Consider the following 14,407-nt stretch of genomic DNA (forward strand, 5'->3'; position numbering starts at 1 on the left):
AGACCACCATCCAGGCTTGGATGGCAGCCAACTGTCTCTGCCTCAACGGGAAGAAGACTGAATTATCATATTAGGTCAAAAAACCACACTAGCCAGACTTGATGAGCTTTATTCTAGCCTCATCATTAAGAAGACTATCATCCCTGTCTCGACATCTGTAACAACATTAGGAGTATACATATGCTCTATCCTATCAATGACTAGGCAGGTCAGCACCATCACTTCTGCAGCTAGACACACCACAAAGCTCATAAATGCCATAAAACCATATTTATCCAAGCCCAACTCCCTATCAATACCCAGAGCAACTATTGGGGCCAAGTTAGACTACTGCAATGCCCTTCTTGCAGGTACATCCGAAAAAAACCGAAACCGACTCCAAATCACACAAAACAACGCGCTACATGCAGCACTAAGCATCCCCAAAAGAGAGCATATCTCCCAAGCCAGAAAGACAGCTCACTGGCTCCCAGTTAAAGAGTGCATCACCTTCAAAATCCTCACCCTCACTCACAAATGCTTCACTCTCACAGCACCATCATACCTATCAGAGACTATAGTTAAATCCACTGCTACACAACCTACCAGGACACACTACACTAACCAAGTCCACATCCCACGCATCAACAAGGCCAAAGATGGTGGGATAGGCTTCCCCTACATTGCCGCAAAACTTTGGAACACACTACCCACAGATATTAGAGCTCTTCTCCTAGCTCACAATTCCTCAATGCCCTCTCAGATGCTTGTACTGTAATTGCAACTGTCTAATCATATGTAACTAAGAAATATATCTGTAACAAGCGCCACGAAGCCCCCTGAATAAATAAATAAATGGGAGCTTAGTATGTACTCTTGCTAACCTATTCATGGCACATTTTGAGGAGACTCATGCACTCAATAACAGTGTTTTTTCTGAGAACATTATTGCATGGAAGCGCTATATAGATGATATGGGGCCTCATTACGACCCTGGCGGAATGGGTTAATGGGTGCTGCTAATGGTGGCGGACCTGTTAAACTCATTCCGCCTCATTACGAGGTTTCCTCGTAGGACCCGATGTGGACGTCTGGTTTTACCAGACGTCCTTACCGAATCCCGCGAGGGGACCAGGGAGCTAACAACTGGCCGGTTGGAATCGGCCCGTTGTTAGCTCCCTGCACCCATTCCCATTGAGCCCTATGGGGGCTCAAATGGGAATGGGGAAGGTCCGGGCCTGGGTTCCCTGAAGGACGAATTACCGGGCCCTCCAAACTCGGAATGGCCCGGTAATTACCCATTCAGGGAACCCGGACCTGGTTTTGGTGGCAGCCATGCCCTTATTAAGGGCATGGCTACCGCCAAAGTCGTAATGAGGCCCATAGTATAGTATGGTTCTTCAGAACACTTTGATACATTCATTTTCTATGTTAATCGGAATACTTTTGGGATCACAATGACAGGCCATGCAGCAAGTATTGATTTTCTTGATCTCCACATTACCATAGTAGATGGAGAGATTGAGACTACAGGCCTCATTACAAGGTTGGCGGTAAGGGAAAAACGATGCCGGTAAAGGATTACCGGCATCGCTTACCGCTCCGGTATATTATGACCCGGCAACCCGATATTAGTGCCACTAATAGCGGCATGGCTGCGTACCAGCACCCCTTCGGGGAGCAAATACCGGCATGCCGGTAATAGGAGAATATCCCAACCCACGCGGACATGCAAATACCGGCATCGAGAAGCCAGTAATCATGGGCTGCATGATGCCGGCCATACAGGCATCGTGGACCACCCACAAACAGCAATCAGCAATCAAGCCAACTGCCACAGATGCACACAATCCCCACAGGTGGAGTCAATGGAGGCTGGGCCAGTTTAAAATGATCACACCCACACACCACACCCCTTCCAAAACCAAATTGCTACCACTAGCTGTTGCAATCATGGCGCTGGAGGACATGCCAATACTGCAACAACTACAGCAACAACACCAACTACAACAACAACTACAGCAACAACAGGCAGCAAAGAGGAGACGCATGAGGAGAAGGAGGGTGAGACAGGCCCAGCAATTACCACCAGCGCAGCCAGCAGTGCCTCGTAGGCAACCACAAATCCCTCGCATCAGACCCAGGCCATTCAACCTAACCCCTGAGCAGATCCACACCCTGTACCAGTTGGACCGGGACACCATCACCACCATAGTGGACATGATACACAACGACATTGCCAGCGTCATAGAAATACGCATTGCCATCCCCCCCGCTACTAAATGTGGTGTCCATGCTCCACTTCCTGGCCACAGGCACCTATCAACACACAGTGGGGCAGCTGCATGGCATTTCACAACCACTTTTTCACGCATGTTGAACCAAGTGCTGGACGCCCCCCTGAAGCATGCAAGCACCCACATATCCCTACCACGTACTGCTCAGGAGATAGCTGACACCAAAGCAGGCCTCCATGCACTGGCAGGCATGCCCAATTGTGTTGGTGCCCTGGACTGCACCCATGTTGAATTGGTAGTCCCCCATGCCAAAGAGGTGGTGTACCGCAATCGCAAGCAATACCACTTCATCAATGTGCAAATGGTATGTGACTCCAGCAAGATCATCACACATTGCTGCTCCCGATTTCCCGGATCAACACATGATGCCATGGTGCTGCGCAACTCCATGCTACCCCGTCACATGGAGCGACATGCTCGACCACTTGCCTGGCTGCTTGGTGAGTTGGCCAACTGGCCCATGGCAGTGCTTCGGGGCACTGATGTGTAGGGATGCGTACTCCACCTGGGTGGGAAAGGGGGGGATGCATACTCCACCTGGGTGGGAAAGGGGAGGATGCATACTCCACCTGGGTGCGAAAGGGGGGGTGCAAGCTCCACCTGGGTGGGATATGACGGTGATTGTAGAATGCATGCAGAGCTAAACACTCCTGACCTGAACCTGCCAAACAGAACATGACATATCACTGGCACACATTTTACCGTTCATGCATATCGAGGACAACAAGTATGAGGCACGACCAGGCCCCCATGGGTATCAAAAGCAATGCATGATGAACAGGATTGCAACTGTGACAATGTGGCTAGTGTGACCATGCACAGAGTAGAATACACAGCATGAACGGGAGGCTAAACATTGTCGTACAACCACAGTACATGCGCCTCAGCATGCATCATTACACCCTGCATCATCTCTTGAACGCCATCCATACTACCACGCCTCATAACAGTATAGTATGCATCAACGTTACAATCTTGCATACGTACAGGGACATGTGCATGTCCACACCAAATAGCTGCAGCCATGATTGTGCCACCTGAAGGTGGCAGCTCAGAGTGACACACACCTATTTGTGTTTGCTTGCAGGTGATGGAGGATATCCCTTGAGGCCGTGGCTACTTACCCCTGTGCGGAACCCGCAGAACAGCCATGAAGAGGAGTACAATTTAAGTATCAAGGCACAGTTTGCTATGTGGTGTACATTGTAGAAGTGATCAATTTATGTGAGAAAGCGGCCCAACTGTAAACGTGTTTATTTTTTATTTTTTTGTGCAATTCACAAGACATTTCTATGGCAAGATATACCCGTGTTGTCATTGAGCAGACCTTTGGCCTATTGAAGGCGCGTTTACGCTGCCTAAGCAGGTCTGGTGGGGAACTCCTATATAGTCCTGAGAAGGTGGCAAAGATCACCAGGGCCTGTGTCGTGCTGCACAACATATGCGTCCGGAGAAATGTACCACTGCCACCTGACATTGACATGCATGCACCGGGTGAGGATGATGAGGATGGACACGGAGGTGAAGTAGCCCCCCTGCCAGTACATGATGCACGTGATGGCCATGCAGTACGCCAAGCACTGATTCACAAATACTTCTGAACCACAGGGACTATGATAGACATGTGTCACTGACACAGTGGGTACATGTGGACATGCACACTGGGATTGTTGGGAGTTGGCCACTGAGCACCGTCACATATTATATGGATATACACAAAATGAAAAATGTCCAGCCATTGAATTTTTTTGCACACAACGTGTGTATTTGTTCTAACAGAGAAAAATGTGACCACTCCCCCCAACCCGCAGTGAACTCCCAAACCCACTCAACAAACCCCAAAAAACCCCAGTGCACTCTCAAACCCACCTGACAAACCCCAAAAGTCCGCAAATGTACTCCATGAAATGTCCCACTTCACCCACAACCATGTGTCCCACTTCCATTGTCTGGGCACTCTACTTCTGGGACTTTTTGTTGTCTGGGGGTGGCATCTCCGAATGCTGTGCACTTCTCCGGGTCAGCCACACAGGGCTTGTGGGGACAGAAGATGCAGGTGTGCTGGCTGTGGATATGTCTGAGGCAAGTTCCACGCCCGCTCCAAGGCGTGGACACTGCATATGGAGTAGGATGGAAGTGAGGACTTGGGTTACTGCCCCCAGACAGTCCCTCATGAGCACAGCCGATGCATTCACGGTGGCTGTGTTCGCTGTTATGGGCGCTGTGGTCCCCGCAATGGCAGTTGCAATACCCTGTTACGCTCACCTGACTCCCACAGAGGCTCTGGCCTGGTTCGCGCTGCTGTGACCTCTTCTAAGGTGATGCGCCGGGTTCGGAAGACGGACTGGACCGGGCCCCCAAATCTGGCTTGTCTGGCTCGCAGAAGTATCCTTCTGTAGGCGAAAATAGTGGATTAACTGTCTGCGGGGTAATGCAATCGGCCTCCCACTTTCCCCTCTCACCCTCCTCAAAACCCTTCTGTGATTTCTCATAGCGTCTCACCTTAGGGTCTGGAATGACGAGCTCTCCATCCTGCTTCTGATGCAGGGGCGCGTAGATATCCAGTTACTTCACTGGATTTCCGGATTGGTGAGAACCAAACTTGCTTGGCTTCCAGGTAAGTTTTTTGGTAAGAGGTTCCCCTTGTGTCCATGCATTAATGTACTAATGCTAGTGTCTTTTTCCCCATAGGGGCCGTCGTACGGAATGCCGGGGAACAGGCACCGACCCGAGATGAGAGGTGAAATCCTTGTAGAAATCAGGTTAGTCTTTAATGAGCGTTTTTTGGTAATGTCTTTTCATTCGCTCATTAACGCTGATGTCACTTTTTCCCCTTAGGGGCCGGGGTCCGGAAATGCCAGGATGCGGCGCGGACCCGAAATGAAGAGGGAATGAATCAACAGGTAAGTCTTAACATGGAGATTTAACTTTCCTTATTCCCTTCTCTCTCTCACCTTTTGTTCTGGTCTTTTTCTCCCTCGGCGCTGGGGCGTGACTGTGAATCCGGATGATCGCTGCTGAACATGGAGGCGCCCTGTAAAGGTGAGTGGAATGCGGTGAGATGTCTCCGGGATGTGGATTTAGCAGGTAAGGACTTTTCCTTCTTCAGTCCTCTTCTTCTCTTCCTTTGCAGGTGATCCAGGATGCTGGCAGGCGTGGCAGAAGTCAGGATGCAGGAGCAGACACGGTGAGCGTCCAGCTGCTAGATGCAGAACAACGCGAAGCACGTGTGGTTGTTCGGTTGGGGTTTAACTAGCCTTGGAAGAAGTTCCAGGTATGTATCCTTCCTCCAATCAGGTATGTATCCTTCCCCGACCACGCCCGGATGGTAAATTAGTCCCACAGGTAAAGTAGTTCCTTTCAGGCCTCAAGGAGGCCAGGATCCTGCAGCATGGTCTGCATCAGGTAAGTGCACCCAAGCACTCCTATAATGAGCCTGGTGCCTATGGCGCCAGGACTGATGTCTTTTATGAGCCTGGCGCCATAGGCGCCAGGAAACTGTCCAAAGGGCCCCTATATGGGGTTGCTGGGTCCTTCCTTGGGGACTGGATGTCCGCTTTCGGGGACGCAGGGCTTGAACCGGCTCCCCGGGAGCGGGCATCATGACAGCACTCCCCCCCAAGGCCCCTCCCAAGGTTGTTCCCTCCAGGGGTTTTGGTTTGTCTGGGAAGAGTCATTGGAATTTCCTGACTAATCGAGGTGCATGCACATGGTCGCTGGGTTCCCACGACCTCTCCTGAGGTCCGTACCCCTTCCAATCAATTAGGTAGAACAGTTTTGACCTAAACATTTTTGAGTCTAAAATGTTCTTCACTTCGAATTCGGGCTCCTCATCTATTAGAATAGGTTCTGGAGGTTTGAGTAGTCGGGTTCTGGGTACTACTGGTTTCAGAAGTGACACATGAAAAACAGGGTGAATTTGCATACTAGCTGGTAAATCAAGTTTAACAGCCACTGGGTTAATTATTGCCGTAATAGAATAAGGTCCCAGATATTTTGGGTTAAAAGTTCGAGGCCCTTTGAATGGTAAATGTCTGGTAGCTAACCACACTTGATCCCCAATCTGATACGGAGGTGCTTCACTCCGATGTAGATCAGCATTCTCCTTGTATTTTCTCTTGGCTTGTTGTAAATGCGTAGTTGCCTCTTTGAAGGCTTGGGTAATTGTAGAATGCAGATGTTCTACTGCAGGCATTCCGAGGTTCTGAGGTGAGTCAAGGTTTGAGGTTCAAGGGTGATGCCCAAACAAAGTATAAAAAGGACTGTGGCCAGTTCCAGAGTGTACCGAATTATTATATGCGTATTCAGCTATCCAAAGAATGTCTTTCCAGTTGCTTTCAGATTGCTGTAACATACACCGTAAGTACTGTTCAAGGGTCTGATTTGTCCTCTCGGTCTGACCATCGGTCTGAGGGTGGTGACTGGTCGATAATCTTACGTCGATCTGCGCCATTTGACAACATTTGCGCCAGAAGTGGGAAATGAATTGGCTTCCCCGGTCAGAGATTAGTATAGATGGGAATCCATGTAGCCGAACAATATTTTCGAGGAATTCTTTGGCTAGGACTGAAGCTGAAGGTAAACCTTTCAAAGGAATAAAGTGGGCCATTTTGGAAAACAAATCCACAATTACCAGAATAGTATTGTACCCCGAACAAGGAGGCAGGTCCGTAATAAAATCCATTGATAGGGTGTGCCAGGGTGCTGGTGGTATGTCTAGAGTTTGAAGGAGACCGGCTGGTCTTTTCTTTTGACTTTTATTTTGGGCGCAAACACCACAGGACATCACAAAAGATTTAACATCTTTTCGCCAAGAGGGCCACCAAAATTGTCGTTTCACCTTTTCCCTTGTCTTGGCAATACCGGGGTGTCCCTCTATTAATGTATCATGATAACTGGAAATAACTAGTTCTTGTAATTCCTTATGTGGCAGGAATAAGCGTCCTTGGAAATAAGGTAAACCATTATCTATGGTAAAGTCTGATCCCTTTTGTATCCATTCCTGTAAGGTTTTAGGGTCCAGGAGTTGTTTCATTCTGGCTTGAATGTCTTCATGCGTCTGTAACAAAGTCATGCCTAGAATCCTCCGTTCGGGAATTATTGGTACTGGTTCTGAGTTTGTATCAGATTCTCCCATTCCAATTCGGGATAAGTAGTCTGCTTTGCCATTCTTGCAGCCAGGTCGATAGGTAATCACGAAATCAAATTCAGCGAAAAACAAAGCCCATCGGAGCTGCCGTGATGACTGAGCCTTGGCGGTTTTCAAATACTGTAAATTCCGGTGATCAGTGATCACTGTGATGGTATGTCGCGCGCCAAGCAGATAATGCCGCCAGGCTTTAAAAGCGGACTTAATGGCTAACAGTTCTTTGTCCGTGATTGCATAATTGACCTCGGGTGCCGAGAATTTTCTGGACCAAAATGCTACGGGATGCAGTTGGTTGGTTTTGGGATCTCTTTGGGACAGGACAGCTCCCATGGCTAGGCTGGATGCGTCAGTCTTGATGACATAAGGGAGATCTGGACGCGGGTGTTTCAATATAGGTGCGGAGGTAAACTTAGCTTTTAAATCCTGAAAGGCCTGCTCGGCTTCTTCAGACCATTCAAAACGTTTATTTTTCCTCAAGAGTGCAGTAATGGGTTGTACCACGCGTGAAAATTCCGGGATAAACCTGCGATAGAAATTGGAAAAGCCAAGCATGCTTTGAACCCCTTTTACAGAGCTAGGTGATGGCCATTTGAGGATGGCATCCACTTTTCTTGAGTCCATTCGGACTCCTTTGGGTGTCAGGATGAAACCTAGAAACTCGACTTCTGTGGTATGGAAAACACATTTCTCCAATTTAGCAAATAGTTTGTGTTGGCGCAGTTTTTCAAGTACTGCCCTGACGTGTTTTCTGTGATCAGATTCCAAAGAGGAGTACACCAGAATGTCATCGATATATACGACAACACAAACATCGATGAGTTCCCGAAGGACATCATTCATGAAGTATTGGAAGGCAGCCGGCGCGTTACACAATCCGAAAGGCATCACCTGGTACTCGAATAATCCGTATTTAGTACGGAAGGCAGTTTTCCATTCGTCGCCTTCTTTAACTCGTACCAGATGATAAGCCCCCCGGAGATCTAACTTGGTGTATATGCAAGCGTCCTTCACCTGGTCAAGGAGTTCAGGGATCAGAGGCAGAGGATAACAGATTTTAACCGTTATCTGGTTCAATGCGCGGTAATCGATACAAGTTCTAAGGTCGCCTTCTTTTTTGGGCACAGAGAACAAAGTCGAGGATGCCGGGGACTTTGACAGGCGAATAAAACCATTAGCTAGGTATTGATCCAAATATTGTCTCAAATGCAGATTCTCAGGTTCGGTAAGGGCATAAATCCTGCTACAAGGGGGTTGTGCACCGGGCACCAGATCGATTTGGCAATCATACGATCTGTGAGGAGGTAACGTGTTGGCCTGTTCCTTTTGGAAGACGTTGTATGGAGGCAGAGGTTACAGATGCTAGATTAATCTTCAGGTTTTCTGGGTAGCAGGTTTGTGTACAATCCGGGAAGGTTATTCTCTTAGCTCGCCAATCAGTTCGAGGATTATGTGTCTCTAACCAAGGGATTCCAAGAATAACCTGAAACTGTGGAGCCTTGATTACATCAAACACAACAACCTCCCGATGGCCGTCGGGACCAATAAGAGGCACCTCAGTAGTGGAATGTGTTACCGGTCCAGAGGCAATTTCAGTTCCATCGACTGTGGTGATGACATCTTTGCTGGTTTTAGGACGAGAGGGAGGTTAATCCTAGAGACCAATTCACGATCCACATAGTTTCCAATAGCCCCACTATCGATGTATGCCTTTATTGCATGCAACCGCTTAGGCTGTTCTGGATCTACGAAAACCATTGGCACAATGAAATGCGAGGTCTGAGAGTTAGTTTTCAAGCTCGGCAAGCGGACCCCTACACTTGTCGGGCGGAGTCGTTTCCCGAAACAGTGTCTTCATGGTTTTTATCAGCGGCTCCAACCGCCTTTCGGGGCGGTTTTGCCGGGCAATCTCGTAGAAAGTGTCCAGAATTTCCACAATAAAAACATAATCTTAACTGCCGCCTCCTTTCACGTTCCTTTTGAGTTAAGGGTCCTTTAACCCCTCCAATTTGCATAGGCTCAGAGACATCAACTCCCTTGGATTAGCATGGGTCTTGACCAACACCCGGGTCTCAAACCTGGACCGATCTGCTTTTCTGTTTTGAAGCTTGTGATCCAATTGGACCACTAAGTCTATATACTCTGTGCATTCTTGGGGCGGATTTACAACTTGGGCCAAGACATCTTTAAGTTCTCCGCGAAGGCCTCGATAAAACAACGTGACTCTTTTATCCTCTGGCCATCCCGTTTCCACAATTAGTCTATTAAAGGTTGCAATATAGGATAGGAGGTCCTGATTGCCCTGTCGCAGGGATAGAAGTTCGTCATCCAGAGCCTGCCCCTGAGAGTGTCGAGCAAATAAACTTTCCATGCTTGCTTGAAACCTTTGAAAATCACGGAGAATCGGGTCATCTTGAGTAACCAGTGGAAATGACCAATCGGCAGCGCAGCTGCTGAGATATGACAATACAAAGGCTACCTTGGTCTGATCATTAGGGAAGGCCCCAGGTCTGCATAGGAAGTGCAAACGACACTGATTCATGAATATGGCGAATCGTTTGGGGTTCCCAGCAAAGCGTTCTGGTGGGGCCAGCGGCATGTTTCCAGGTAGATTAATCTGCACAGGGCTACTGGAAACCACAGGAGCGGGGTTCCCTCCGGAACTGGGTAGAGGAGTTTGCCCAGCTTGACCTTGCAAAAGCTGTCTGGCCAGGTCATCAGTTCTTTCCTTTGATATTATTAATTCCCTCCTGAGGGCATTAGTCTCTTGACGAGCGGCATGTACTTCGTAATTCCCCCAGTAATTGGGCCAACTGATCAGTCTCAAAACTTTCCATAGCGCCTGGGTGGGAATTTGTAGGAAGGCTTCGCATTCTGTTACGCTCACCTGACTCCCACGGAGGCGCTGGCCTGGTTCGCGCTGCTGTGACCTCTTCTAAGGTGATGCGCAGGGTTCGGAAGACGGACTGGACCGGGCCCCCAAATCTGGCTTGTCTGGCTCGCAGAAGTATCCTTCTGTAGGCGAAAATAGGGGATTAACTGTCTGCGGGGTAATGCAATCGGCCTCCCACTTTCCCCTCTCACCCTCCTTGAAACCCTTCTGTGATTTCTCGTAGCATCTCACCTTAGGGTCTGGAAGGACGAGCTCTCCATCCTGCTTCTGATGCAGGGGCACGTTGATATCCAGTTACTTCACTGGATTTTCGGATTGGTGAGAACCAAACTTGCTTGGCTTCCAGGTAAGTTTTTTGGTAAGAGGTTCCCCTTGTGTCCATGCATTAATGAACTAATGCTAGTGTCTTTTTCCCCATAGGGGCCGTCGTACGGAATGCCGGGGAACAGGCACCGACCCGAGATGAGAGGTGAAATCCTTGTAGAAATAAGGTAAGTCTTTAATGAGCGTTTTTTGGTAATGTCTTTTCATTCACTCATTAACGCTGATGTCTCTTTTACCCCTTAGGGGCCGGGATCCGGAAATGCCAGGATGCGGCACGGACCCGAAATGAAGAGGGAATGAATCAACAGGTAAGTCTTAACATGGAGATTTAGCTTTCCTTATTCCCTTCTCTCTCTCACCTTTTGTTCTGGTCTTTTTCTCCCTAGGCGCTGGGGCATGACTGCGAATCTGGATGATCGCTGCTGAACAAGGAGGCGCCCTGTAAAGGTGAGCGGAATGCGGCGCTGCAGCGATCGACGCGATGAGCTTTTAAATTAAAGTCTTCCTTTTCAGGATTGTCGGCGAGATGTCTCCGGGATGCGGATTTAGCAGGTAAGGACTTTTCCTTCGTCTGTCCTCTTCTTCTCTTCCTTTGCAGGTGATCCAGGATGCTGGCAGGCGTGGCAGAAGTCAGGATGCAGGAGCAGACACAGTGAGCGTCCAGCTGCTAGATGCGGAACAACGCGAAGCACGTGTGGCTGTTTGGTTGGGGTTTAAATAGCCTTGGAAGAAGTTCCAGGTATGTATCCTTCCTCCAATCAGGTATGTATCCTTCCCCGACCACGGCCGGATGGTAAATTAGTCCCACAGGTAAAGTAGTTCCTTTCAGGCCTCAAGGAGGCCGGGATCCTGCAGCATGGTCTGCATCAGGTAAGTGCACCCAAGCACTCCCATAATGAGCCTGGCGCCTATGGCGCCAGGACACTGTCCAAAGGGCCCCTATATGGGATTGCTGGGTCCTTCCTTGGGGACTGGATGCCCGCTTTCGGGGACGCAGGGCTTCAACCGGCTCCCCGGGAGCGGGCATCATGACATACCCCTCCTTGTGTCCTCACCATCGGCAATATACTGCCGCAGAAGATCCAACATGGCCTCCTGTCGGGCCTCCACCTTCGACAGGCATGACTCCAGGGTGTTGGTGGGAGCTAGAGTGGTGGGAGCTGGAGTGGTGGGAGCTGGAGTGGTGGATGGTGCATGCACGGGGCCTACATCCTGGGTACTGTCCTCCTCGAAGGGGCACCGGTCCGAATCCCTGTGGTCTGAGTCATGGAGGCAAGGATCATCACTGCTGTAAGTGGTTGAGGGCTCCATATGGGAGGTGGGCAGGGGGCTTGGGGTGGGTGTAGAAGTCACTACTGTGACTGCTTCAAGGACCACATTGGCATCCAAAACCATCCTCGGTGGTGGGTGGTGCAGGAAGGGACACCCCTCCAACTGTTGTGGGTGTGTGCTGCTGGTCCCGATGTATGTCCGGCGCACTGGCAGCAGGTGCTGTTGGCTGTCTTTCCACCCAGTAAGGCACACTGCCTGTGGGTCTGGCCTGTTTGTCTGGCTGGGGGGTGGTGGTGGCCCTTGTCTTATGGTGTGATTTGGATGCCCTTGCGGTCCTCTCCTGACTGGCATCTTCCTCATCGGTGCCTGGGGGTTGGAAGAGATGCAGGTCATCAGTGATGGTGTCACATGCCAGTGGCATACAATTGTGCTGTTCAATATTCATACATTCATGCATCCATGACTTACAGGTGTGTGGCACTTGGTGTTCTGAGGGGGCATATTGGCAATCACTACAAGGCAGGTGGCATGCCGTTGATATGGGGTTTGTGTGATGTGTTACATGGGCACGGTCCAGGTGTGTTGGCCGTGTGTTGGTTATGGGATTAGCACTCATCATGCATTTCTGTGTGGCAGGGTTTGGGCCGCAATCTGGACTTGGATATGTTGATGTGGGTGTAGGGACATGCATTGCCTTGCCTCTCTTCCACATCACTTGTGCTACGTCATGGTTTCCCCTACAGGGATGTGCAGGGTCACTCACCTCCTTTTGGGGATGATGCCGCACCCATCTCCATCTCTCCAAATCCCTCAATTGACTCAGGATCAATGAAGGTGCTAGCAGTCTCCTCCCAGGGCATCAGCTTTGCAGGTGAATGGGGACCCCCGCCTGTCGCCATGGCCGCCCTCCTGTTGCTTGACTGGATGTTTCTGACCCTCAAGTGTAGGTCGTCCCACCTCTTGCGGCAGTCACGCACAGTACGTGGGGTGGTCCCCACGGCCGACACCTTCCAGGCAACCTCCTGCCAGATTTCCTTTTTCCTCATCTGGGCCTCACGCTTCATGTCATTAGCTTTCATGATGTCTGCATGTGCAGCAAGAGTGTCCGCCAACATATTTAGCTCTGTGTCGGAGAAACGCTGTTTCCGCTGCCAGGGGGTGGTCTTCCGGGTGGCCTTTGACATCCTCAGGGTTTTTCCACACAGCACAACACGAATCGACTGGTGTTTTTGGAGGATTACAATGGATTGTGTTTTTAAAGATGGCCGCCGGCCAATTTCCCGTTCCGACGCAATGACGTTATTTCCGTGTCCGGTTTTACGAGCACGGTATTTGCATGTTGGTATTACCGGGTCGGTATTTAGGGGTTCCTCCTAGGCGGTGCCGATATCGGAGGGTCCCGTGATGCCGCCGTCTGGGGGTTGGAGGGCCTTTTGCGGCATGCCAGTATGGCCATTACCAGCATGGGGGCTCACACGCGCTCGCGCACTCGTAATCACCCGCTATTAGCGGCATCATACGAGCACGGACCCGCTTGTTCCGCCATGCCGGTAATGAGCAGGGTTTTAACGCGCTACTCGTAATGAGGCCCTAGGACTTTTCGGAAACCTACCAAGGCTAATTCTACTTTACATGCTTGGAGTTGGCATCGGAAATCCACTATTAACAATTTTCCAGGTGGGGTACTGCAGCAATGAGGCAGGCATTACCAATGAATGTGATCTCTTAGCAAAGAAGTTTCGTGTGAGAGGATATGATCAGGATATTATCAATAACACATCTCTCAATTAAAAAAAGTGGACAGAGCAACAATGTTACACCTTGTTGCAAAGAGAATACAACCAACACAGGGCATAGACATCATTATCAAATTTTCAAAAAAGTACACATCTTATATAAACTAGTCTATAAACATTGGAACCTCTTACTTTTGGACAAGGATCTACAACCTTATTTGTCAGACAAACCATGGTTTGTCTTTACTAGAGCTCAAACTATTAAGAACAAATTGAGCACCTCTTTTCTGGACACGGGTAGCATGAGGCAACCGAAGGGAAGTGACTGGTTAAAAACTGCCAAAGATTTCTACAAGTGCAGCACATGTAACTTGAGCAGGTATGCGTATGTGGACTGTGCGGAATACAATGTCCTGAATGGGACAAAAGTGACAATTAAAGATTTTATCAACTGTCTGTCCAATTTTGCTGTTTATGCTATGATTTCTGTTGGGGTGGGTTGTTCTTGTGCACACTGGTTAGTAGTGTCCATAAGGGATCAACAGTCACTGGCGGTGGTTGGTATATGACTATCATTGTGTTGGTGTGTATTTGTGTCATTGATGGTGTTATGGACTATGCAGTAGGTGAGCTTCCCGAATCTCAGAGAAAATGTGGGGTGTGAGCGTTGAATTGATTATTGGTGTATCTATGTGTAGTATGGCTAGCCCAAAGTCTAGTGTAGTAGTATTGGTTCAATTGGAGGAGCAGGAAAGGGAAA

Source organism: Ambystoma mexicanum, chromosome 5p (assembly GCF_040938575.1).
Source record: "Ambystoma mexicanum isolate Mex_15411 chromosome 5p, UKY_AmexF1_1, whole genome shotgun sequence".
NCBI lineage: Eukaryota > Metazoa > Chordata > Amphibia > Caudata > Ambystomatidae > Ambystoma > Ambystoma mexicanum.